The sequence below is a fragment of the Hemiscyllium ocellatum genome, chromosome 18 (assembly GCF_020745735.1).
Source record: "Hemiscyllium ocellatum isolate sHemOce1 chromosome 18, sHemOce1.pat.X.cur, whole genome shotgun sequence".
Classification (NCBI taxonomy): Eukaryota; Metazoa; Chordata; class Chondrichthyes; order Orectolobiformes; family Hemiscylliidae; genus Hemiscyllium; species Hemiscyllium ocellatum.
Genome location: NC_083418.1, coordinates 40,831,454 through 40,858,979, shown reverse-complemented (window position 1 = coordinate 40,858,979; position 27,526 = coordinate 40,831,454). Strand labels below are relative to the sequence as shown.

Genomic DNA, 27,526 nt, shown 5'->3' with positions numbered 1-27,526 from the left:
TCTCCTTAAAAATGTGAAAGCTAAACACTCAAACAAGAGAATAGATTGATGACTGGCACATCCATTCCAGGAGCTGAAATGGGTGCTGATAAACCAAGTCAACAGCTATTTGCCATGCTTTACATGTCAGGTTTTCACACAGATTAGTTTCGGATTGTGAAAAGCATGGTTGGGAGCATGGATTTTCTCATCGAATGATCCCATTCAGATTTCTAACTGAATACATGGAAGAAAGAATTTGAAGGAAGAGCTTGAAATGCATTAGGCTCACTGCATCCAGACAGAGTTCAAAGAGATGGCCACAGTGACTCGAGTTGGGTTTTCTGGGACGTTGTCCCAGTTGCTTTGGGAAATAGCCAATCTTCTAGCCTTCACTCCTTTTCAAAGGACTGGAGATTTAAATAATTTCAAAGCTTCACAGTTGTAGAAACCTTCTCCACCCGTCATGAATATTTACATCTCCTTCATTATGAGTCTCTCCATACCAGGGATCAACCTTGTGAACCTTCTCCGGACTGCCTCCAATGCCAGAACATCTCTCCTTAGGTAAGGGGCCCAAAACTGTGCACAGTATTTCAGCTATCACCAGGCACCCGCTAAAACTTCTATGTCAGGAATTCTCATTTGCTCATGGTTGGTAGATGGATGGGGAGCTGCTTGTTAGGTGAGATTTACAGTTAATGAAGTTGTTAACAAGCAATAATCCCCTTTAATAGGCAACTCACTGCTCCCCTCGTGAGAGTTTCACCTTGACACTTGGAACTTAGTTAAATGATGCTCCCATTGTTGAGATTGAACTTAGTCTTTTCAAGTGATTTTGTCACATATCTCACCATAACAAACACCAATCAGACTGCTCAGACGGAGGCAGTCACAACTCTAAGGCTGAATTTACTTTGCTGTTGGATCCATGCAGGGCAAGCTACCCCCTGCAGCCGAGAATCATACTTTAAAGAAGAAGTCAGTGACATATGCCTCCACTTCAATCACAAACCACAAGATGCAGGCCATAACGTTAATATTAGAACTTGACCATTTAGGCCAGAAATAAGAAATATTTGTGCATTAATTATTGGAAAGCTCCCCAGAAAGACCAGGGATTCAGGAATGATTAATATTTTTGGAGAGAAATAATTATATTTTTGTTGGCTAATTGAATAAAAGAAAATGCAGCAAAACAGAATTAATGAGACTGAGGTATAGTTCAGTCATGTTGATTTATTGAGTGGTGGAACAAGTTTGATCGGCTAATCTAGTTCTTGTCTTCTACCAGTTACACTATGAATGACAGTTATGGGCAGATTCGCACATGAGACAACTTGAGAGGCATGAACTACACAAATCTGTAATTTGGTTTTCAAATACTGAAAGAAAAAAAATTTGGGCAGAAAGAATAAAATGAATTCTCAACTGTTGCATTAAAATGGATGACAGTATAATAATAACTTGTACCTCACATTGTCACCTCACCCACTTCCTAAGTTGTTACAAATAACACTGATACCAGTGGTAGCGTCCTTCAAGTTTCTTTGACAAACCTCAAACCTATCACTTATCTACGAGCTTATCGAATTCCGAAAGCCATATTTATATATCGTTTAACAACAGTTTTAACCTTTTAGTGGATGGATACCAGGCAGTCCTGCAAAAACACCAGAAGGTGTTCCTATTATAATGATGCAGTGCTCATTTACAGTTGTCAGAAGCATTATCAAAATGGTAGAGTAACAAAGAAATTCACATTTAAACTTTCATGAACATTTGTTATTATACAGTATTCAGACACAAATTAAAACAAGTTTTATCACTCAAACGATTAAATTATTAAGTCCTTAAACAAAACATTCCATTGCTTTCCAGGTTTGTATTCATTTTTAAAAGAACTCAGTATTTTTGAGGATCTGATTTATTTAAAATTGGTCAGTGGCATCTGGCTGTAATAGCAAAGGGTAGAGAGAGGGAGAGTTCAGCAAGTAATAAAGAAGTAATTATAGATACAACACAAAGCATTTAGAGACTTGCTGTTTTCAAGTGTTAAAACTTCAGAGATGGAAACCTTAATCGAATTGCTGTAAAGGGAGACATTGTTGAAACTTTTTGTCTTGCACTCTTCAGGACAGAGAAAATAAGAGCATAGGATTCAGAAGGTGTAGTAGTAGTTTTCAACTCTAATTCTTCAAAACTAGCATCTGGCCTTATTTGGGTGCCCAGCCAATTTAGCTGTCCAATTAGACTTCCTAGTTCCTCCATTTCAGTTTTGGAACTTGTTGCATCTTTTTGTGAAGCCCTACTATGATTAAAGCATTTGGGATAGAATGTTATTAATACCATTACTGATGCAAAGTGATATTTGATCCATTCTGCCTGATTTCCAGTCCAATGTACTTAGAAAGCCCAGAAGGCTGACTTTCAATTTTGAATTCTGCTTTTAGCCCATCTGTGATTATGTTTTCAAACTCACTATTTCTATCCCATAGAAAATCATCCAAATGCATCATTAAAAAAGCCTAAAAGCTGCCCCTTCTAATACTAGTAAAGTTTGGCAGGGCCTGATTTTAACTCAAGACCTTTGTCAAAAAAAACGTTGTCAATAATCTTCTCTGGGCCTCTTCATTACTTATGCCTCATGTTTCCTTTTATAATGAGGCACATCTCCCTGACTGAAACTCAGGTCCAACTGCCTCACGTTCCGATGACCTGCTGAAATATTTCTGAGTCTTCAGTTGTATTGAAAGACTTTCTGTCTGGCCACAGTAAATTCAAATATTTTGAAAAAGTAGAATTAATTGTACAGGCTGCCCAAGCTGGGAGGTGATCACTTATTACTAATGAAACTTTAGGATCCCAGTCAAAAATGAATGATATGGTCTATATCGTCCCACCATCTGCAATGATTTTTTTATGCAGATGATAATTTACAGTTAGGTTGATCTGTCAAAATTTTAAGAACCATTCAATTTGTGCATCATTCCTTTCACATATCCCGATTGCTGAAAGGGCTTTCTGCTACCATATATATGACTTTTATGCTCATATTCACATCCATTTGTCTGAATTCCTCTTTAGCAAGCTCCCCTCATTACCAGTGAGAAATACTGTCCATTGTCTAAGTCCAGTTCCTACTTCTTTTCCATCACGTTATCTATAATTATTTTCTTCCCTTTACTATGTATTTTTAGTGATTGCCAAAATCTGGTTGCCAAAATTACACAACGTAAAATTATCTTTATTCCCTTTTGTCCCATACCTTTACATCCATGTCCTCAATGAAATCACTTGCTAAGGGCAGACTTACTTGGTAGTGTCCTTCAAGTTTCTTTGACAAACCTCAAATCTATCACTTATCTACGAGCTTATCGAATTCCGAAACCCATATTTATATATCGTTTAACAACAGTTTTAACCTTTTAGTGGATGGATAAGTAAATTGCCAATGTAATTTTAACATAACTGACATTTTGTTTTCTAAATTTTCAACCCCAACATAATCTCTCCACTACAGAAATTAAAGAAATTATGTTCTATTTAAGGAATACAAAGGACTGAAGGACTAGTGTCCTTTTTATGTAAATTGCAAACTCTCAGGTTTTCCAAATACAATAGCTTTGTCATTTTCCATATCCAGTTTTATTTGTGTTTTATCCATTGTTGACCTTAACAAGGGTATTGTCATTAGACACTATATCCATGCTAATTGTTATGAAGATGTGTGGGTGTACTGTACCTTTTAGAAAGTTAAAAGCAACAGCACCACCTGACAGAACCAAATGTTCTGAAAAAAAAAGTAACATTTGGTCAAACAACTCAATTAGCTGGTTGCCTGGAAACGACAAAACAGATTCGAATTAGGCCAATCAGTTTAAATTAAACCCCCAAAAATACCCAACTCCAATCTAGTTTGAATTAAGTATATTGACAATCTTAAAAGCCAATGACACAATCTGATGCTTTGGGGATATAAGACCAGGGAAAATTGAACAGTTGAGCGGAGAACTAGCAAGCCACCAGCACATAAAAAGACTGCCTGAAAAATATAGTTTTCTTAAAGGGTACCTTTGTTGATCAGTAACCTGTGAAGCAGAATCCCCAAGAAGAAAAGAAGACTGAAATACAGAGAAGAGCCGAAAGCTGCCTGGATTTGAGATAACAGATTTTGTTTTGTAAATCGTAATTGGGGGAATTTTATCAGACTAGTAGTTTCGAAAGGAAGGTAAAAGATAGGTTAGCGGAAAGAGTTGTAAATAACTGTTAATTATTCTATGTTATATTTTAAGAAATAAAGTTGCGAATTTTTACTTTTCCTCATTCTTGGCCTATTGAATTTTCAGATTACTGCACGGGGATAAATCTTTTCTATGTTGCTGGTTTTAAATCAAGCAGGAGAGTTTACCCCATGTTGCAACAATTTGGGGGCTCATCTGGAATTTGAACTGGTTGAGACAGATTTCAATAGATTTGGGGGTACAAAAATTTCCAAAGGATTTAAACACTTGCATATTAGTGTCCTAGATCTTTAAATAAAACATAGTTGAGGCAATTTGTTTACTTTCGGTGACTTGTGGTTGAGTAAATTAAAAGTGAGAGAAATGGCTCTTAAAATTGCTAAAAAGAGGTTCTGGGATTTTAAGATGATTCTCAAAGTTACAAAGAAAGTTTAGAAGGAAAGAAAAAGGCCATACTTTTAGAATTAGCAAATAAGTTAGATTTGGGTTTAATGAAGGACAAAAGTAAAGTTGAAATGTTATGGGAGTCAGTCAAACACTAAGGTGTGTCAGATGTAGTGCAGTAGACGTAGAAAACCTTAGATTACAATTGAGAAAAATGAAGCTAGAACATAAACAAAGGGAGAGAGAAAGGGAAAGAGAGAGAGAAGAAAGAAGAAAGAGGAGAGGGAGAGAGGGGAAAAAGGGGAGGGGATCAAATCGAAACTTGCAGAGTACTGCCATTCCTGGATAAAGTGGATACGCAGAAAATGTATCCATTAAGATCGAAGGGCACAGCCATATAGTGAAGGGATGACCCTTTAGAACTGAGATTAGGAAGAATTTCTTCAGCCGGAGGGTGGTAAATATGTGGAACTTATTTCTGCAGAGGGCTGTGGAGGCCAAGTCATTTACCGTATTTAAGACAGAAAGAAAGAACCTTAATTGTTAAGGGGATCAAAGATTATAGGAAAAGGCAGGAGAATGGCTTTGAGAAACATATCAGCCATGACTGAATGGCAGAGCAGACAGAATGGGCCAAGTGGCCTAATTCTATTCCTATATCTTACTACCTTGTGGGAATAAAGCAGGAGATTGGCACTAAGCAATCAGGTTCATTTGAAAAGCCACTGCAGACAAGATAGGCTGAATGGCCTCCTTCAGTGTCATAACAAGCCTGTGATAACTTGCTTCCTCTTTTCAAAGAAATAATCAGGATCTACATTGCAAATTCATGCTTTAATTGATCATAATGCTCATCTTCAGAAAACCGGGTGAGTAATCATAAACTGAAATTTTACATTTTGATTCAAACGTCTATTGTTACCACTATTATACACAAGAAGACGACTGTATTTAAATAAAGTTCAAGGCCACATCTTTACTAACAACTTTATTTCAGTTAACCACATTCCATAAAACACACACCACTAATTATTAGCTCCCCATATTTATATAACCAATTAACACTCATTAAATGCTAACCTAATATCATCATCACTTGTTGTGGTTCTGTTCGCCGAGCTGGAAGTTTTTGTTGCAAACGTTTCGTCCTCTGGCTAGGCGACATCATCAGTGCTTTGGAGCCTCCTGCGAAGCGCTTCTTTGATGTTTCTTCCGGTATTTATAGTGGTCTGTCCTTGCCGCTTCCGGGTGTCAGTTTCAGCTGTCCGCTGTAGTGGTTGGTATATTGGGTCCAGGTCGATGTGTTTGTTGATGGAGTTTGTGGATGAATGCCATGCCTCTAGGAATTCCCTGGCTGTTCTCTGTCTGGCTTGCCCTATGATAGTAGTGTTTTCCCAGTCGAATTCATGTTGCAACATGAATTCGACTGGGAAAACACTACTATCATAGGGCAAGCCAGACAGAGAACAGCCAGGGAATTCCTAGAGGCATGGCATTCATCCACAAACTCCATCAACAAACACATCGACCTGGACCCAATATACCAACCACTACAGCGGACAGCTGAAACTGACACCCGGAAGCGGCAAGGACAGACCACTATAAATACCGGAAGAAACATCAAAGAAGCGCTTCGCAGGAGGCTCCAAAGCACTGATGATGTCGCCTAGCCAGGGGACGAAACGTTTGCAACAAAAACTTCCAGCTCGGTGAACAGAACCACAACAACGAGCACCCGAGCTACAAATCTTCGCACAAACCTTGATCATCACTTGTTCCCACATTCCATTAAATCTTAGGTGTTCCTTCAGCCATATTAAAAGATAGCATTAGGTCTTGCATATTGTCAAACTTTCAAGAAAGTTGTTCAGATATGTAAATCTCACTTTCAAATTAGCTAATTGATGCAAAAACTATTTCAACTGTAATCTGGTGATGGTCAAAAGAGGGAAAAGCTTCACTGCTGCTTCACTGAATTATTATTTACAGAGCCAAATCGACAAACCTTACACGCAATGTATAAATAACTGGAGGTGAGATATAAACAGCATTCAAAGTATTAAACACTTAAGTAGCAGCAATTTTAAAGTAGACAAGTTGATGGAACAGTAGAAATCAAACATGTGCGTAATAAAACAACACAGAAATTATTGGAGAGGCTCAGCACATCTGGTAGTATCTGACAGAAATGATGAAGAGTCACCAGACTTGAAGTGTTAACTCTACTTTTTTCTCATATATGCTGCCAGAAATGCTGAATTTCCCCAGTAGTTTCAGTTTTTTTTTATAAACATAATGAATACGCAATGTCCATCATGGTCAGTTGACCTTTTACCATTAGAACATCTGTTTGTTTTCTCTAATCAGAGGTTTATCTCTTGATTTTAATAAATGTTGGCCCCAGGCTAGCCTGCTCATGTCTGCTTATATCAGCAATTTTCTTTAGCAATCAGCCTTTATGTTGCCTAATCAATTGCATGATATTTACATGGCATGACCCTGTGGTCAACAGTACTTTGTTTTACTGACAAATGGTCAATTATTTCATCTGTTGCCTTTCTCTGTGGGTGGCCCGGTGGCACAGTGGTTAGCACTGCTGCCTCATAGCGCCAGAGACTGAGGTTCAATTCCCGCCTTAAGCAATTGTCTGTATGGAATTTGCACATTCTCCCAATGTCTGCGTGGGTTTCCTCCGTGTGCTCTGGTTAGGTGAATTGCCCATTCTAAATTGCACTTTGTGTTAGGTGTAGGGGAATGGGTCTGGGTGGGTTGCCCTTCGGAGGGTCGGTGTGGGGACTTGTTGCGCCGAAGGGCCTGTTTCCACACTAAGTAATCTAATTTAGATCCAGAACATCTCCTGTTGAGTTAGAATCTCCTTTTGAGTTAGAATACTTAAACACACATATCCCCTCAGAAAGAACAGAAAACAATTAAGGTGAGCTAGTGACCTAATAATTACATTACCATCTAACTATTTCGCCTTTCAATAGGGCATGCTTCACATCTTTTTTCACATTTCTGTTGACCCAACATATTACAGGATTACTATACAGAGGGTAAATTAATGGCACAAGTAACACTACAGTCAATAAGCTTGCACTTTTGTAAATAATTGTTCACTTGCACTCTGAAACTGCCTGCTTTGATGTCTTTTTACTCTTTATTAAGTTGCTCTAATATGAGAGATAAGTAAACTTTTTAAGATGTCAGGTAATGCATTTGCACAGGACAAACAAGACTAGTGAATATATGATGCATGGTTGCATCCTGGGAAGCAGTACAATCAGAAGGATCTTGGTGTGCACGTACACAAGTATCTTAAGGCAGTGGGACAGGTGTGTAAAGTATTAGCTGAGGCATAGGGTTTTATGTGCAGGTAGGTTATGCTGGAAATGAACAAAACATTGGGTAGGCCATAGCTAGAGTATCATGCAATTCTGGAATCCACAATATAGCAGGGATATGATTGCACTGGAGAAGGTGCAGAGGAGATTTATTATAATTATGCCTGGATGGGAGAATTTTGGTGATGAAGAGACGATGGATAGACTGGAACTGTTTTCCCGAGTGCAGAGGAGATTGAGTTTGGTCATGTCTGAGATGTATAAAATTATGAGGGGCACATACAGGGTAGACAGAAAGGAATTTTTCCCCTTGGTGGAGTACCAATGAACAGGGGGCATAGATTTAAGCTAATGGATAAGAGATGCAGAGGACATTGAGAAAAGCATTTTTTACTCAGAGTAGTGGGAATCTGAAACTCATTGTCTGTCACGATAGTAGAGGCAGAAACCCTCAAAACATTTAAGTAGTATTCTGATGTGCATTTGCAATGCCAAGGCATCCATGGCTATCTGCCAAGTGCTGGAAAATGGGATTTAAAAAGTTAGGATGTTTTTGACTGACACAGACTATATAGGCGGACTGGCCTTTTATTATTCTGCAGACCTTTATTATTCTAGGACTCTAAACAGAAGTGAATTACAAAAGAAAAATAAAGTATTATTATTGTTTATTATTTGACCATGTCCAATAGATACAAAGCTTTCAGTCACAAAGCTGAGTATACCAGCCATTTCATAGTAATGTGTATGTCAGCGAACATAATTCTAAATTCAACTGGCCTTATTTTGAAAAATTCATTCATGGTGTGTTCTGAGCCAGATGATTTCATTTTAAAGCAATCTGTTATTTTCATGCTCACCATTATAGAGTCAGAGATGAACAGCATGGAAACAGACCCTTTGGTCCAACTCGTCCATGCTGACCAGACATCCCAACCAAATCTAGTCCCACCTGCCAGCAACCGGCCCATATCCCTCCAAACCCTTCCGATACATATACCCATCCAGATGCCTCTTAAATGTTGCAATTGTACCAGCCTCCACCAGTTCCTCTGGCAGCTCATTCCATACACTTACCATCCTCTGCGTGAAAAGGTTGCCCCTTAGGTCTCTTTTATATCTTTTCCCTCTCATCCTAAAACTATGCCCTCTAGTTCTGGACTCCCAGACCCCAGGGAAAAGACTTTGTCTATTTATCCACGCCTCTCATAATTTTGTAAAATTCTAGAAGGTCACCTCTCAGCCTCCGACGCACCAGGGAAAACAGCCCCAGCCTGTTCAGCCTCTCCATGTAGCTCAGATCCTCCAATCTTGGCAACATCCTTGTGGATCTTTTCTGAACCCTTTCAAGTTTCACAACATCTTTCCGATAAGAAGGAGATAAGAATTACTCGCTATATTCCAACAGTGGCCTAACAAATGTCCTGTACAGCTGCTACATGGCTTCCCAACTTCTGTACTCGGTACTCTGACCAATAAAGGAAAGCATACCAAACGCCTTCTTCACTAGTCTATCTACCTGCGATTCCACTTTCAAGGAGCTATGAACCTGCAAACCAAGGTTTCTTTGTTCAGCAACACTCCGCAGAACCTTACCATTAAGTGTAGAAGTCCTGCTAAGATTTGCTTTCCCAAAATGCAGCACCTCACATTTATCTGAATTAAACTCCAGCTGCCACTCCTCAGCCCATTCGCCCATCTGGTCCAAATCCTGTTGTAATCTGAGGTAACCCTCTTCGCTGTCCACTACACCTCCAATTTTGGTGTCATCTGCAAACTTACTAACTGTACCTCTTATGCTCGCATCCAAGTCACTTATGTAAATGACAAAAAGTAGATGACCCAGCACTGATCCTTGTGGCACTCCACTGGTCACAGGCCTCCAGTCTGAAAAACAACCCTCCACCACCACCCTCTGGTTTTCTACCTTTGAGCCAGTTCTGTATCCAAATGGCTAGTTCTCCCTGTATTCCATGAGATCTAACCTTTCTCATCAGTCTCCCATGGGGAACCTTGTCAAACGCCTTACTAAAGTCCATATAGATCACATCTACTGCTCTCCCCCCATCAATCTTCTTTGTTATTTCTTCAAAAAAACCCAATCAAGTTTGTGAGACATGATTTCCCACGCACAAAGCCATTTTGACTATCCCGAATCAGTCCTTGCCTTTCCAAATACATATACATCCTGTCCCTCAGGTTTCCCTCCAACATCTTGCCCATCACCGACGTCAGGCTCACCGGTCTATAGTTCCCTGGCTCGTCCTTACCGCCCTTCTTAAACAGTGGCACCACGTTTGAAACCTCCAGTCTTCTGGCACCTCACCTGTAACTATTGATGATACAAATATCTCAAGAGGCCCAGCAATCACTTCTCTAGTTTCCCACAGAGTTCTCTGGTACACCTGATCAGATCCTGGGGATTTATTCACTTTTAACCATTTCAAGACATTTGGCACTTCCTCCTCTGCAATCTGGACATTTTGCAAGATGTCACCATCTATCTCCCTACAGTCTATATCTTCTATATCCTTTTCCACAGTAAATACTGATGCAAAATATTCATTTAGAATCTCCCCCATTTTCTGTGGCTCCACACAAATGCTGTCTTGCTGATCTTTGAGGGGATTAGTAGTGCTGGAAGAGCACAGCAGTTCAGGCAGCATCCGAGGAGCAGTAAGGTCTTTGAGGGGCCCTATTCTCTTGGAGAAAGTGAGGACTGCAGATGCTGGAGATCAGAGCTGAAAATGTGTTGCTGGAAAAGCGCAGTAGGTCAGGCAGCATCCAAGGAGCAGGAGAATCGACGTTTCGGGCATGAGCCCTTCTTCAGGAATGCCTCCTCCTACTGCCCCCTTGACCTTGATCCCACCTCGCACCACCAAACCAATCATCTCCCCGGCCATCCATAACGTCATCTTCTCAGGGGATCCCCCATCCACCGCTTCCAAGCTCATAGTCCCACAACCTCCCCACCGCCCATTTCTACCTCCTGCCCAAAATCCACAATCCTGACTGCCCCGGCCAACCCATTGTCTCAGCCTGCTCCTGCCCCACCGAACTCATTTCTGCATACCTCGACACGATCCTGTCCCCCTTAGTCCAAGAACTCCCCATCTATGTTCGGGACACCACTTACACCCTCCACCTCCTCCAGGATTTTCACTTCCCCGGTCCCCAACACCTTATCTTCATGTACATCCAGTCCCTGTACACCTCCATCCCCCATCACGAAGAACTCAAAGCCCTCTGCTTCTTACTTTCCCGCCGTACCAACCAGTACCCTTCCACTGACACCCTCCTCGACTTACTGAACTGGTCCTCATTCTGAACAACTTCTCTTTCCAATCCTCCCACTTCCTCCAAACCAAAGGAGTAGCCATGGGCACCAGCATGGGTCCCAGCTATGCCTGCCTCTTCGTAGGATATGTGGAACAGTCCATCTTCCGCAGCTACCATGGCACCACCCCCCATCTTTTCCTCCGCTACATAGATGACTGTATCGGCGCTGCCTCGTGCTCCCACGAGGAGGTTGAACAGTTCATCCACTTTACCAACACCTTCCACCCTGACCTCAAATTTACCTGGACTGTCTCAGACTCCTCCCTCCCCTTCCTAGAGCTCTCCATTTCTATTTTGGGCGACCGAATCAACATGGACATTGGCTATAAACCGACCGATTCCCACAACTACCTAGACTACACCTCCTCCCACCCTGTCCCCTGTAAAAACGCCATCCCATATTCCCAATTCCTTCTTCTCCGCCAAATCTGCTCCCAGGAGGACCAGTTCCAATACCGAACAACCCTGATGGCCTCCTTCTTCAAAGACCGCAATTTCCCCCCAGCGTGATCGACGATGCTCTCCACCGTATCTCCTCCACTTCCCGCTCCTCTGCCCATGAGCCCCGCCCCTCCAATCGTCACCAGGATAGAACTTCACTGGTCCTCACCTACCAACCAATCAACCTCCATATACATCGTATCATCCGTCATAATTTCCGCCACCTCCAAACGGACCCCACCACCAGGGATATATTTCCCTACCCTCCCCAGTGTTCCGAAAAGACTACTCCCTCCGTGACTCCCTCGTCAGGTCCACACCCCCTACCAACCCAACATCCACTCCCAGCACCTTCCCCTGTAACCGCAAGAAATGCAAAACTTGCACCACACCTCCCGCCTTACTTTCCTCCAAGACCCCAAGGGATCCTTCCATATCCGCCACAAATTCACCTGCACCTCCACACACATCATCTATTACGTCCGCTGCACCCAATGTGGCCTCCTCTATATTGGGGAGACAGGCCGCCTACTTGCGGAACGTTTCAGAGAACACCTCTGGGACACCCGGACCAACCAACCCAACCACCCCATGGCTCAACACTTCAACTCCCCCTCCCCCTCCACCAAGGACATGCAGGACTCCTCCATTGCCAGACCATAGCAACACGACGGCTGGAGGAAGAGCGCCTCATCTTCCACATAGGAACCCTGCAACCACAAGGGATGAACTCCAATTTCTCCAGTTTCCTCATTTCCCCTCCCCCCACCTTGTCTCAGTCAAATCCCTCGAACTCAGCACCACCTTCCTAACCTGCAATCTTCTTCCTGACCTCTCTGCCCCCACCCCCACCTCCACTCCGGCCTATCACCCTCACCTTAACCTCCTTCCACCTATTGCATTTCCAACGCCCCTCCCCCAAGTCCCTCCTCCCTACCTTTTATCTTAGCCTGCTTGGCACACTTTCCTCATTCCTGAAGAAGGGCTCATGCCTGAAACATCAATTCTCCTGCTCCTTGGATGCTGCCTGACCTGCTGCGCTTTTCCAACAACATATTTTCAACTCGACCCTATTCTCTCCCTAGTTACCTTTTTGTCCTTAATATATATTTGTAAAAACCTTTGGGATTCTCCTTAATTCTATTTGCCAAAGCCATCTCACAACCTCGTTTTGCCCTCCTGATTTCCCTCTTAAGTATACTCCTACTTTCTTTTATACTCTAAGGATTCATTCGATCTATCCTGTCTATACTTGACATATGCTTCCTTCCTTTTCTGAACCAAACCCTCAATTTCTTTAGTCATCCAGCATTCCCTATACCTACCAGCCTTCCCTTTCACCCTGACAGGAACATGCTTTCTCTGGATTCTTGCTATCTATTTCTGAAGGCTTCCTATTTTCCAGCTGTCCCTTTACCTGCGAACATCTGCCTTCAATCAGCTTTGGAAAGTTCTTGCCTGATACCATTAAAATTGGCCTTTCCCCAATTTAGAACTTCAACTTTTGGATCTGGTCTATCCTTTTCCATCATTATTTTAAAACGAATAGAATTATGGTTGCTGGCCCCAAAGTGTTCCCCCACTGACACCTCAGTCACCTGCCCTGCCTTACTTCCCAAGAGTAAGTCAAGTTTTGCACCTTCTCTAGTAGGTACATCCACATATTGAATCAGAAAATTGTCTTGTACACACTTAACAAATTCCTCTCCATCTAAACTCTTAGCACTATGGCAGTCCCAGTCGATGTTTGGAAAGTTAAAATCCCCAACCATAACTACCCTATTATTCTTCCAGATAGCTGAGATCTCCTTACAAGTTTGTTTCTTAATTTCCCTCTGACTATTGGGGGGGGGTCTATAATACAATCCCAATAAGATCATCCCTTTCTTACTTCTCAGTTTCACCCAAATAACTTCCCTGGATGCATTTCCGGGAATATCCTTCCTCAGCACAGCTGTAATGCTATCCCTTATCAAAAATGCCACTCCCCTCCTCTCTTGCCTCCCTTTCTATCCTTCCTGTAGTATTTGTATCCTGGAACATTAAGCTGCCAGTCCTGCCCATCCTGGAGCTATGTTTCCATAATTGCTATGATATCCCAGTCCCATGTTCCTAACCATGCCCCGAGTTCATCTGCCTTCCCAGTTAGGCCCATTGTATTGAAATAAATGCAATTTAATTTATTAGTCCTACCTTGTCCCTGCCTGTTTGACTCATTTCTGTTCTCAGCTGTACCCGTCTCAGATCGATCTCTTTCCTTACTAACTGCCTGGGTCCCATCCCCCCACCTTACTAGTTTAAATCCTCCCAAGCAGTTCTCGCAAATTTCCTTGCCAGTGTATTAGTCCCCTTTCAAATTAGGTGCAATCCGCCCTTCTTGTACAGGTTACTTCTACCCCAGAAGAGATTCCAATGATCCAAAAATGTGAATCCTTCTCCCATACACCAACTTCTCAGCCATGCTCTTTTGGAAAATGTAGGAGGTGATGGATTCTCAGGGGAATGCAGCACGAACAGCCAAGTTCTATCTGCTCTATCCTCCTATTCCTGCCCTCACTAGATCGTAGCACTGGGAGTAATCCAGATATTACTACCCTTGAGGACCTCATTTTTAAATTTCTGCCTAACTCTCTGTAATCTCCTTTCAGAGTCTCAACCTTTTCCCTCCCAATGTCATTGGTTCCAATATGGACAATGACCTCCTGCTGGCCCCTCTCCCCAGTGATAACATTCTGCACCCTCTCTGAGACATCCTTGATCCTGGCACCAGGGAAACAACACACCATTCTGCTTTTTCTCTGCTGGCCACAAAAACGTCTGTCTATACCTCTGACTACAGAATCCCCTAACACAATTGATCTCTTGGAAGCCGACGTACCCCTCGTTGCATTAAAGCCAGTCTCAATACCAGAAACTTGGCTGTTCGTGCTGCATTCCCCTGAGAATCCATCACCACCTACATTTTCCAAAACAGCATACCTGTTTGAAATGGGTATATCCCCAAAGATTCCTGCCCTAGGGGCCGACCCCTCTCACCCTTCCTGGAGTTAACCCATCTATGTGACTGTATCTGAGACTTTTCCTCCTTCCTATAACTGCCATCCATCACATACTGTTGCTGTTGCAAATTCCTTATTGCTTCTATCTATCTCTCCAACCGATCCACTCGATCTGATAAGATTCACATCCAACAACATTTATGGCAGATATAATCCACAGTAACCCCTAAACTCTCTTTAAACTCCCACATCTGACAAGTAGTGCACATCACTGCAAAGGCCATTTTTGCTCCTTTACAAATCTACAGACCCAGAAAATAACACCGTTTTATTCCTCTACAAACACTGCCCCAGGTTAAATTAATAGTTATGGCTTATATTATCTCCAAAAACACAATCAAGAAAGAATCCACTATACTCACTACTGCAGCCTTTCTCTTGGACAGACTGAAAACAACAATTAACTTATCTGATTCTGTGCTGTGAACTTCACCCAACAGTTCCTCCAAGATTAGTTGTGAATTTCACAGTTTGTTAATTTTCCCAAATGCACTCCGATATCTAGCACTGATATCAGTATTTGTTTAAAACAATATTTATTTAATTAGCTGAATTTGAATTCCCCAGCTGTCCTTTGCCATTTGAACTCATTTCAATATATTATCGAGCATAACTTCTGGATTATCAGGCAGGTAAGATAACCGTGGTATTCATTGAAATTAAAATGTGCAAAACTGCAAAAAAAATGACATCAGAAACCACAACCTCAATAAATTCAGCACAAAGCAGTCTAGATGGGGAAAGATTTGCTGAGGTGAACTTGGAGGGACATAAGATAAAGAGGGCGAACAAGATCAAGATCTTTCAGAATCTGGAATAAAAATTTTGTATTGCAAATAGACTACCTACCTGGACTTCAGCGCAGAACTAGAGAAGAACTTAGAACAAAGATTCACATTTATACAAACCTTTAAAGATTAGAAATTTGAAGAATTCTGTCCTCACTGCTCCTGGAATGAAGATGTAGAACAGATTTCCCAAGATAGTGAATGAAGGATAAGAAAAAAATCTAGAATGATAATGCAGTGCAGTACAGATTATATCATGGTCAGAGTTGGCACATGATAAATAAGGGTTGTTAATGGCTAGTGCACTTAGAATTTTAATGGTGCTCATGCCAAATACATTTGCTTACGTTACAAATTATATCAAATGTCACACTGGTTATCTTATGTCCCTTCAAGTTCACCTCAGCAAATCTTTCCTCACCTAGACTGCTGTGTGCTGAATTTATTAAGGTTGTGGTTTCTGATGTCACAAAGTTTTTTTTGCAGTTTTGCACATTTTAATTTCAATGAATACCATGGTTATCTAACCTGCCTGATAATCCAGACGTCAGGCTTGATAATATACTGAAACGAATTCACATCACAGAGCAGCTGGGGAATTCAAATTCAGCTAATTAAATAAATTAGTGCTGTGCAGTGACCACTTGCCACAAGTGTGCAGAGAGACTAAACTTGTCATAGAATCACAACAATGCAGATAGAAGTCGTTTGGCCCATCTAATTCACACTGACTCTCTGTACTGCATCATCCTATCCTGTAACCCTGCTTTTACTATGCCTAATCCATCAAGCCTGCACATTCCTGGGCTTTGGGGCCAAGTTAGCAAAGCCAATCCACTTGCACATCTTTGGACTGTGAGAGAAAACTGGACCACCCTGAAAAAAATCCACGCGGACATGGCGAGAACGTGAAATTCCACACAGAAAGTCACCCAAGGCGAGAATCAAACCCAGGTCCTTCAGGGGAGGAATCAAACCCAGGTCCTGCAGCTCTCAGGGGAGGCTGGACGCCGCCTCGCAGAGCGCTTTAGGGAACATCGCTGGGACACCTGCACCAATCAACCCCACCGCCCTGTGGCCCAACATTTCAATTCCCCCTCCAACTCTGCCGAGGACATGCAGGTCCTGGGCCTCCTCTACCACAACTTCCTCACCACCCGACGCCTGGAGGAAGAACACCTCATTTTCCCCCTCGCAACATTTCAACCCCATGGCAATGTGGATTTCACCAGTTTCCTTATTTCCCCTTCCCCCATTTCATCCCAGCTCTAAACTTCCAGCTCAGCACTGCCCTCATGACCTGTCCTACCTGCCTATCTTTCTTTCCACCTATCCACTCCACCCTCCTCTCTAACCTATCACCTCCAACCGCACTCCCATTCACCTACTGTACTCCATGCTACTTTCTCCCTACCCCCAGCCCCCTCTCATTTATCTCTCCACTCTGCAGGCACCCTGCCTCTATTCCTGATGAAGGGCTTTGCCCGAAACGTTGATTTTCCTGCTCCTCGGATGCTGCCTGACCTGCTGTGCCTTTCCAGCACCACTCTAATCTAGACTCTGGTTTCCAGCATCTGCAGTCCTTGTTTTTACCTGGAATCAAACCCAGTGCTAACCATTGTGCCATGCTTAACCAACAGACATTATTAATGATAACATCTGCAGGACTAATTTGGAGTTTAACTGCAGCTAACACACACTCTTTTAACCTTTCACAATTGAATGCATTCTGCATCAGAAAGGGCTTTCTTCCTCCTCTCCATCCTCCTCCTAGTCCCCTCCCCTCCAAATCACACCCACTCACCAACACCACCAATATATCAAGTAGCCACTAATGTAGTGGAAATAAATTGTCAACTGGTCAGAGGTTAGATACTGGTCAATTTCTTCCCAAGAATGCCACTACTCTACAATATCCTGTTGGGTACTTTTTATTGGAGTTATGTCAACTTGTAAAAATCTACAGTCAGATGCTGAATTGCCTATTAATCTAACTTGAAGGATTCAGCAAAAATCTGTTATTCTAAATATGGAAAGCACTTTCTTAGAAATATAGCAAGATTTGGAGAATGAACAGATGCAGTGTAGACGAGGTCAAGCTGTCGCAAATGGAAGGAAGAGAAGGGTGGATAAGAAGAAGCCCCTCAGCAGGATAATTCAGTAATGATGTGAGCACTAAAAATTGTCACCAGCTGCAATCACAATTCCAACTACAGAGCTGTAAATGCAACAGTTTCACATTGGCTGTAGTGATGAACACTTATATGTTGTTCCTTCTAGTATAGAGATTTGAAGCATTTTGCAGTTTGCACTCTACGGTGTCAGGGAGGTCACTGTATGGGGCTCTCTATGGAAAGAGAGCTAGCTATGTTTCCTTCTGTCTTGCCAGTAAAAAAATAGCTGGATGAAGAATGCTGCTCTGATAAGATTGCAAGCTTCCACAAACATCACTGGCCAAAGCATGTCAAGTCAGCTGTATGCTAGAACCAATGGAATTCCATTCCTTCATATCCTGATATTAAGCAGAGAAAAAGGCAGGACTGATAAATTAAACAGAATTTACTTCAATGCAAGAGACCTAACAGGGAAGGCAGATGAAGTCAGGGCATGGTTAAAAACATGGGACTGGGATATCATATTAATTACAGATATGTGACTCAGGGATGGACATGACTGGCAGCTTAATGTTCCAAGATACAAATGCAAAAGGAAGGATATTAAGGGGGACAAGAGAGGTGGGTGAGTGGTGTTTTTGATAAGAGATAGCATTGCAACTGTACTAAGGGAGGATATTCCCAGAAATACATCCAGGGATGTTATTTGGGTGGAACTGAGAAATAAGAAAAGGATGATCACCTTATTGGGATTTTATTATTGACCTCCCAAATAGAGAGAAATTGAGATAAATTTGGAAGGAGATTTCAGTTGTTTGTAAGAATAATAGGGTGGTTATGATAAGGGATTTTCACTTTCCAAACAGAGACTGGGATTGCCATAGTGTTCAGGGTTTAGACAGAGAGGAATTTGTACAAGAACATTTTTTGATTCAAGATGTGAATGTACCTACTAGAGAAGGTGCAAAACTTGACCTACTCTTGGGAAATAAGGCAGGGCAGGTGACTGAGGTGTCAGTGGGGGGAGCACTTTGGGGCCAGCAACGGTAATTCTATTAGTTTTAAAACAGTGATGGAAGAAGGTGGATCAGACCGAAAAGTTGAAGTTCTAAATTGAATGAAGGCTAATTTTGATGGTATTAGACGAGAACTTTCAAAAGTTGACTGGGGGCAGATGTTCAGAGGTAAAGGGAAGGCTGGAAAATGGGAAGCCTCCAAAAATTAGTTAACGGGAGTCCAGAGACAGTATATTCCTGTTAGAGTGAACGGAAAGGCTGGTACTTGTAGGGAAAGCTGGATGACTAAAGAAATTGAGGCTTTGGTTAAAAAAAAGGAAGCATATGTCAGGTATAGACTGGAGAGATCAAACAAATCCTTAGAAAAGTATAAAAGGCAGTAGAAACATACTTAAGAGGGAAGTCAGGAGGGCAAAAAGGTGACATGAGATCGCAAATAGGGTTAATGAGAATCCATGGCTTGGAGCATGGGAAATCATATCTCACGAACTTAATGGAGTTTTTTGAAGAAATAACAAGGAGAATTGATGACATCAGAGCAGTAGACGTAATCTATATGGACTTTAGTAAGGCATTCGATAAGGTTCCTCAAAAGCAGACTAGCTAGCAAGGTTAGATCTCATGGAATACAGGGAAAATTGAGCCAGTTCAATATCTAAATGGCTAAAGGTAGAAGATACAGGCTGGTGGTGGAGGGCTGCTTTTCAGACTGGAGGCCTGTGACCAGTGATGTGCCTCAAGGATCGGTACTGGGTGCACTGCTTTTCATCATTTATATGAATGATTTGGATCTGAACATAGGGGGTAGAGTTAGTAAGTTTGCAGATAACACCAAAATTGGAGGTGTAGTGGACAGTAAAGAAGGTTACCTTAGACTACAATGGGACTTTGATCAGGTGGGCCAATGGGCTGAGGAGTGACAAATGGAGTTTAATTTAATTAAATGCCAGGTGCTACATTTTGGAAAAGCAAATCAGAGCATGACGTATATACTTAATGGTAAAGTCCTGTGGAGTGTTGCTGAACAAAGAGACCTTGGAGTGCCATCATTCCTTGAAAGTAGAGTCACAGGTAGTTCGAACAGTGAAGAAGGTGTTTGGCATGCTTAACGTTCTTGGTCAGAGCACAGAGTATTGGAGTTGGGAGGTCATGTTGCAGCTATACAGGACATTGGTTAGGTCACTTTCCTATTGAAAACTTGAAAGGGTTCAGAAAGGATTTACAAGGATGTTGCCAGAGTTAGAAGGCGTGAGCTATATGGAGATGCTGAATAGGCTGGGGCTGTTTCCCCTAGAGCATTGAGACTGAGGGGTGACCTTATTGAAGTTTATAAAATGATGACAGGCATCGGTAGGGTGAATACACAAGGTTTTTGTTCCCTGGGGTGGGGAAGTCTAGAACTAGAGGCCATAGCTTTATGGTGAGAGGGGCAAGATTTAAGAGGGGTCAAAGGGGCAAATTTTTCACGCAAAGAATGGTGCATGTATGGAATGAGCTGCCCAAGGAAATGGTGGAGGCTGTACAATTCCAACATTTAAAAAGTATCTGGATGGGTACATGAATAGGAAGGGGTTAGACGGATATAGGCTAAATGGGACTAGATTAATTTAGGATATCTGGTTGGCATGGACAAGTTCGACCAAAGAGTCTGTTTCCATGCTGCATATCTCTATGATGAAATATCTGTGACCATGAATGGTCGATCCATCCATGAATGAGAACAGTTTCTCCCTACCTACTCTGTCCAAAACCCTTGTGATTTTGGATTCCTCTCCCATTAAGCTTCATAACCGTCTACTCTCCATGGAGAACAGTCCCAATTTTTCCAATTTATCTACATAACTGAAGTTGACATCTTTGGAAACATTCTCATGAATATTCTTTATATCCTCTCTAATGCCTTCACATCCTTCATGTAACTGTAGTGCTTAGAACTGGACACAGTATTCCATTTGAGATCAAACCGGTGTTACATACAGATTTAACAAAACTTTCATGCTTCTGTACTCTTGTGTTTCAATTATTAAAGCTCAAGATGCATATGCTTTATAATTATTCTCACAACCTGTTCTGCCACCTTCAAATAATTATGTACATAAACTCATAGGTGCTCTGCTCCTGCATTAACTTTATAAAATGTAACCTTTAGTTTATTTTGCCTTTTGGTATTGTTTCAACCACAATGAATCACTTCACATTTCATTGCTCTAATTCTCCTCTGCCATTTGTCCACCTGTTGTCTATGGCATTTTGAAGTTCCACAATATACTCTTCACTGTTCACAATACTTCCAAGGTTTGTATCATCTGTAAAATTAAGCATGAGAATGTCCCAAAAAGTAGCCTTGCGACATCCAAGCTTCAAAATAACCAATACACTTACAGTACAAAATAAAACAAAGTTTAAAAATTTCTACATGATCTATCAATGAACCTATTGACAAACAATCTGGCAACTTTATGAACTTAAAGTCAAATATTTGAAATAATAGGAAACCAACATGTTTGTTGACTCTTGTTAGCATTAAATATTTCAGTGCCATTCAGAAATTAGTCAGTAGGTCATACCGGTATGGACCTAGGCAGCATTGATGCCAGTTGCAGGAGCAAAATTTGGATTAATAGTTCTTGTATTGCACTTTACAATGCTGGAAGCTGGTACTTTAACTTAACAGTGAACTTATACAAGGTTTATCTGTTATGATTTTCTTTTCTTTTTGCATAGCTATGGCACTATATCATTCAAATGCTTTACATCTTGCAGCAGTTAAAACACAGCTGAAGAATGCATTTCCAATATTATTCATGTTGCAAACTTTTATAAGTTTTGAAATAGATACAAAACATTGTTTACCCTATTTTCATTCTGTGAGCAGCCAGCTTTTCTAAAATTAGTTTGTGCCTGTTTCCTGAATTCAACCACGTTGTCTTCAAAATCTTAGAAGTGATCAAAACTGGTGCCTTGTACCTATGGAATAATAGAGATGAACCGAAACACACTGAATTAATATTAAAAATTTGTTTAAATTTTTAAAATATATTTGATTTGAAAACAATTTCAAATCTTACCTAATATGATCAATAAAATGTTGTCCTACAACATTTCAGGTTATTAAAACAGGGAAAATAACATTTAATCAGTCAGAACTACTTCAAAGTCAGATAATTAAATACGCAGCATTTTTCAACTCATTAAATCTTATTCAAAAGAAAAATCGCAATGAAGATATCTGAGATTTAAAACTTTCAATCTGGAAAATTATTGAAAAAAATCTGTTCAAGTTTATTTTATATAATCTGTAATGCAACTTTCACTGCATCTGGCTACATGCAAGTCTCAGACACAATCTGCTTGAATTCATTATTTTAAAGTTTGAAATATAATGATCCAGCCTGAGGAGATGGTCAGTTATTGATGGGCCCAAGCCATCAGTTGCTGATCAATGAAAATGTTTTAAAGGCTTGGAATCAATATCAAACAATGATTTTAGTTAGAAAAAAACTGGGATATCAGTCATATGAAATCATTTACAGATTGGCAAAAACTCATGTAAAAAAGGATTGTATCGTTTCATCCTCATTGGCAAAACGCTCAAGTAAAAGATGTTGTTCAATCTGGAACAGAATGTCAAAAACAAGTGATTTCATAGTAAAAAGCAGGAAGTGAGAGCATCACATATCCTACAGTATGTGCCCATTGTGATATTAATGTTAGACACCAAAGAAAAGATGTTGTGAATTTACATATTTTGCCAGAAAAGCATAAATTTAATACTCAAATTGCAGGTGCATCATTATTGCGTTCTTTTTCTAAATTGCCTCTGTTATCTCAAAACAGTAAAGTGATTGCTGCTGGACTATGTTGTGAGGCACCACCAGTCTTATAGGGCTACAGCAAGAAGTCGATAAAGAATGGTGGGCGGCACGGTGGCAGTGGGCAGCACGGTGGCACAGTGGTTAGCACTGCTGCCTCACAGCGCCTGAGACCCGGGTTCAATTCCTGACTCAGGCGACTGACTGTGTGGAGTTTGCACGTTCTCCCCGTGTCTGCGTGGGTTTCCTCCGGGTGCTCCGGTTTCCTCCCACAGTCCAAAGATGTGCGAGTCAGGTGAATTGGCCATGCTAAATTGCCCATAGTGTTAGGTAGGGGTAAATGTAGGGGTATGGGTGGGTTGAGCTTCGGTGGGTCGGTGTGGACTTGTTGGGCCGAAGGGCCTGTTTCCACACTAAGTCTAATCTAATCTAATTAAAATGCATAAAGATGCATAAATCCCCAGGAACTGATCAGGTGTACCCTGAACTCTGTGGGAAGCGTGGGAAGTGATTGCAGGGCCCCTTGCTGAGATTTAATCAACAACTACTAGTGAAGTGTCAGAACACTACTGATTGGCCAACAGGGTGCCACTATTTAAGGAAGGTGGTAAGGAAAAGCCAGGGAATTAATTACAGACCAGTGAGCCTGACATCAGTAGTGGGCAAGTTTTGGAGGGGAGCCTGAGGGACAGAATTTATATGTATTTGGAAAGGTAAGGATTGATGAGAGATAGTCAACATGGCTTAGTGCATGGGAAATAGTATCTCACTAACAGAGTGGTGGATCTGATCCATGTGGACTTTAGTAAGGCGTTCAACAAGCTTCCTCATGGTAGAGGGATTGAATTTAAGAGCAGGGAGGTTCTGCTGGAATTGTGCAAGGTGTTGGTGAAACTCCACATGCTATATTGTGCGCAGTTCTGGTTTCATTACTTGAAGGATATACTGTCTTTGGAGATAGTGCAAAGGATATCACCAGGTTTATTCCAAAGATATGGGGTTACTCTATGAGGAGGGGTTGAACCGTCTGGGACTGTAATCGCTAGAATTTTGAAGATTGAGAGGGAATCTTATAGAAACATATCAAATTATGAAAGGGATAGATAAGATAGAGGCAGGCAAGTTGTTTCCACTGGTGTGTCAGACTAGGACTAGGGACATGGCCTCAAGATTAGGGGGCATGGATTTAGGACAGAGATGAGGAGGAATTACTTTTCCCAAAGAGTAGTGAAATTTTGGAACTTTCTGCCCAAGGAAGCATTAGAGACAGCTTCATTAAGTCCATTCAAGACACAGTTGGATGAGTTTTTGCATGGTAGGGGAGTTAAAGGTCATGGGGATAATGCAGGTAGGAGGAGCTGAGACAATGGATAGATCAGCCATGATCTTAATGAATAGTGGAGCAGGTTTGACAGGCCAAATGACCTACTCTTGCTTCTATTACTATGAACTACCAAACTAGACTTGTTAGCAAGGTTAGATCACATGGATTACAGGGAGAACTAGCAATTTGGATACAGAACTGGTAGAAGACAGGGGTGGTGGTGGTGGTGGAGTGTTACTTCATAGACTGAAAGCCTGTGGCCAGTGGTGTGCCACAAAAATCGGTTCTGTGTCCATTGACTTTCGTCATTTATATAAAAGATTTGGATGTGAACATAGGAGATATAATTGATAAGATTGCAGATGACTGCAAAATTGGAGGTTTAGTGGATGACATTTGAAAGGCATCGTGATGAGTATATGAATAGGATGAGTTTAGAGGAATATGGGCCAAATGCTGGTGAATGGGACAAGATTAATTTAGCATATCTGGTCAGCACGAAGGGATTTGACAGGAGGGTCTGTTTCCATGGTCTACAGCTCTATGACTCTATGACTGTAAATCTACAATTGCTTCTCTAATGTGACAGCTGACCTATAGGAAAACAAAGGCGAAAACAAAGGCAAAAACACAACGAGAATGCTCCAAAGTTATAACTTGCACAGAAGCACTTGTGTTACATTCAAGCAAATGACCTTTTATTTTCTTTGGCAATTGATGCCTGAAACAAGAGTGCAATAAAGGTTTTTGCTTTGGCTTTGAGATAGTTCAATTTTGAGAAAAGGATCCAGCATTAATTTTGAACTTCTATACTGTTAGCAGGAAAACTCTGAAGCAACCAGGGATATTATCCAAACTCTGTCATCAATCCCAGCCAAGGGAGACTTCCCTTATATTCAGCTGACAATGCAAGCATTGATTATAAAAAGCACAATAGTATAAAGCAAAAACCAAAAGATATTCATAGGACAATTGATCTTATACTTTGTACAATGCAGCAAGGCATGCTGTTTAAACCATTGTTGTTGATGCAGAAAACATTATTCTCAGGGTATGTTCTCACTTGGCTTTTCTGCAAATCGAACACAGCAACTGAGGTAGTTCTATGATTTTGCTGAAGAGTGTAAAATGCAATCTACTGAAGTACATTATGACCTCCATGTCCAGCTATTGTCTGCTTGCTGAAATGCTGGAAACCCGGGACATACTATTTTCAGAGATTTGGCAAACAGGGTGAGCTGAAAACACAATGGACATGCTTTGGGATAAGGGTTTGCCAATTAGGTTGTTGAGCGTTACTTTCCTCCACTCAGCCATGCTCTGAAACAAAAGTTCAGTGGATAAAAATGAAGCCAATGTCCTCTTGGGGCATGAGCCAATGAGTGACATGAACAGGAATGAGGAGATGATGATTCAGGTCAGGACTTCTGCAACAAATAACAGACTGAAGCAATGAATACCAAATGTAGAAAGAAAATGTGAGAGGCTTTTTTATTTTTAACAAAAAAGTCAAGGTGGCCAGTCAGTTTAATCTCAGTGATGGGCATGTTATTGGAAAGAAGTCTGAGAGACAGAATATATCTGCATTTGAAGAGACAAAGATTAATGAGGGAGGGAAGGTCATGTTTGACAAATTTGATTTAAGCTTTTGAGAAGGTGACCAAGGGTCTTGATAAGGATTTGATGTGTTCCACATGGACTGTACTAGGCTCTTGATAACTCACGGCAGACTGGTCAAGAAAATAACAGTCCAGGTAAATTAAGGCAAAATTAGCTGAGAGGCAACAAGCACAAGGCGGTGGAAGAAGAATGTTTTTGTGACTGGAAGACAGTTTTCTGTGGCAATCTACAGGGCTCAATACTGGAGCCCTTGTTGTTTGTGGTGTAATTAATGATTTGGACATAACTTTAGGGGATATGAACAACAAGTTTGTGGATGATATGAAAATTGGTAGGATGGGAAATAGTGAGGAGGATAGCCATAAAACAAAACTTTATTACCGGGCTGAAGACCAGAGGGAACATGGTGTGGACATTCAAATAACCTTGAAAGTAATAAGGCAGATAGATAAAGTGGCTAAAGGTGGCAAATGGGATTTTTGTATTTATTAATTGAGGCACAGAACACAAAAGCAAGGAGGTTATGCTTAAATTGCTTAAAAACTGTTGTTAGGTCAGAACTAGAGTGTGTAGTTCTAGTCACCACATTTTGGGAAGGATGTGACTGTAATACAGAGGGTGCAGAGGAAATTCACCAGGAGTCTGACTGGCTGGAAGGTCTGAGATGTGAGAAATGATTGGATATACAAGGGTTGTTACCCTTGTAGCAATGAAAGTTGAAGAGAGACCTAATAGAGTGTATAAGATTATGTTGGCCACAGATAGGATAAATAAGAAGTACTTTTTCCATTAGTAGAGAGGTAAATAACCAGGGGGAATAGATCTAAGAGGCAGAAAGCTAAGAGAAGAGTTGAAGAGGATCTTTTTTCACTTAGGGAGTGGTGGGAATCTGGAACTCACTATCTGAAAAGAAGGTTGTTTCAGAAACTCTCGCAGTGATTAGATGTTTTCTGTTATAGTAAAGCTCAACACAAGCCTGAGGAACGGCACTTCATCTTTCAATTACGTGCATTATACAGGCTCAACAATGAATTCAACAATTTCAGACCTTAATCTCTACACATTTTGTTTCTTTTTAATTGCTTTTTGCATATTTTTATATTTCAACAGCAGCCCTGCTCTAGATGTGTCTCTTCTCTCTTGGTTTCTTTTCTCACTCAATCACTATTCTCTCTGGCCTGGGAATCTTTTCTGACTTCCACCATATCACAGAACTTTGTTTTGACTTGGTCCCATCCAGCCCTTGCTCAAACCTATGATATATCTAACTTTTCCCAGTTTTGATTAGCGTTCATAAACATGATGGGATGCGTTTTCTAAAGTGTGGCAATCTCATACAGATTGCCACTCCAGCCTTTTTTAACAATAAAAGGGAGTCCTGAATTTCTGAGGAGATTTTGCTGAGGGTGCCTCAGAAATTCAGAGCCATACTTCCACTTTGATAATTCTGTGGTAGTGCAGACTGATCAGAGAAGGGATACCACAGGTCCTCTTCATAGTAATCAGCTGCCATACTCTGAAATTTAAAGCTCCTGACAGACACATTAACAGCTGTTATCAAAGTATAAGTACGTAAGGTAACTCAGATGTTTTAGTACTGGAAGAGTTGGGTACCAGATGAAATAGAGGGATGGAACAGAGTGCCAGGTAAGTAGGGTAGCAGGCAGTTAGGGTGTTAGGTAAGTAGAATGTCCACTGAGAAGGGCATCAGCTGGAGAGGGGATAGGATGCCAGTTTGATAATGCCAGATGAGTAGGAGGTAAGGTGTAAGGGATAGGATGCCAGAAGGGATTAATCCAGTAGGCAGGGAGTTTGGAGATTAGGTCCGGAGACGTTTTCGGATTGGGTCCTGAGAGAGAGTCATTCAGGTCCGGTGAAGGAGGAGGATGAGGTCAGTTTCAAAAGGAGAGGAAGTTCAGGTCTATTGGGGTGAGTTGGGATCAGGTCTTGTAGTAGGAATGTCAGGTCAGATCCAGTCTGGATGCGGGGGGGGGGGGGGGGGGGGGTCATAAGTTCCGGGGAAATAATGGAGTCTCAGGTACGGAGGTGGGGGTGGCAGATC

The 27,526-nt window shown here is 41.4% G+C and overlaps 1 protein-coding gene across 2 annotated transcripts in view; it reads right to left on the bottom strand.

Moving 5' to 3' along the window:
- Positions 1–27,526, bottom strand: part of LOC132824197 (uncharacterized) — a 250,957-nt gene that overhangs the window by 165,641 nt on the left and 57,790 nt on the right. For both annotated transcript variants that reach the window (XM_060838491.1, XM_060838492.1), the window contains exon 2: positions 21,562–21,675. The gene's annotated coding sequence lies outside the window, so the exon portion shown is untranslated. The remainder of the gene's footprint in view (positions 1–21,561; positions 21,676–27,526) is intronic.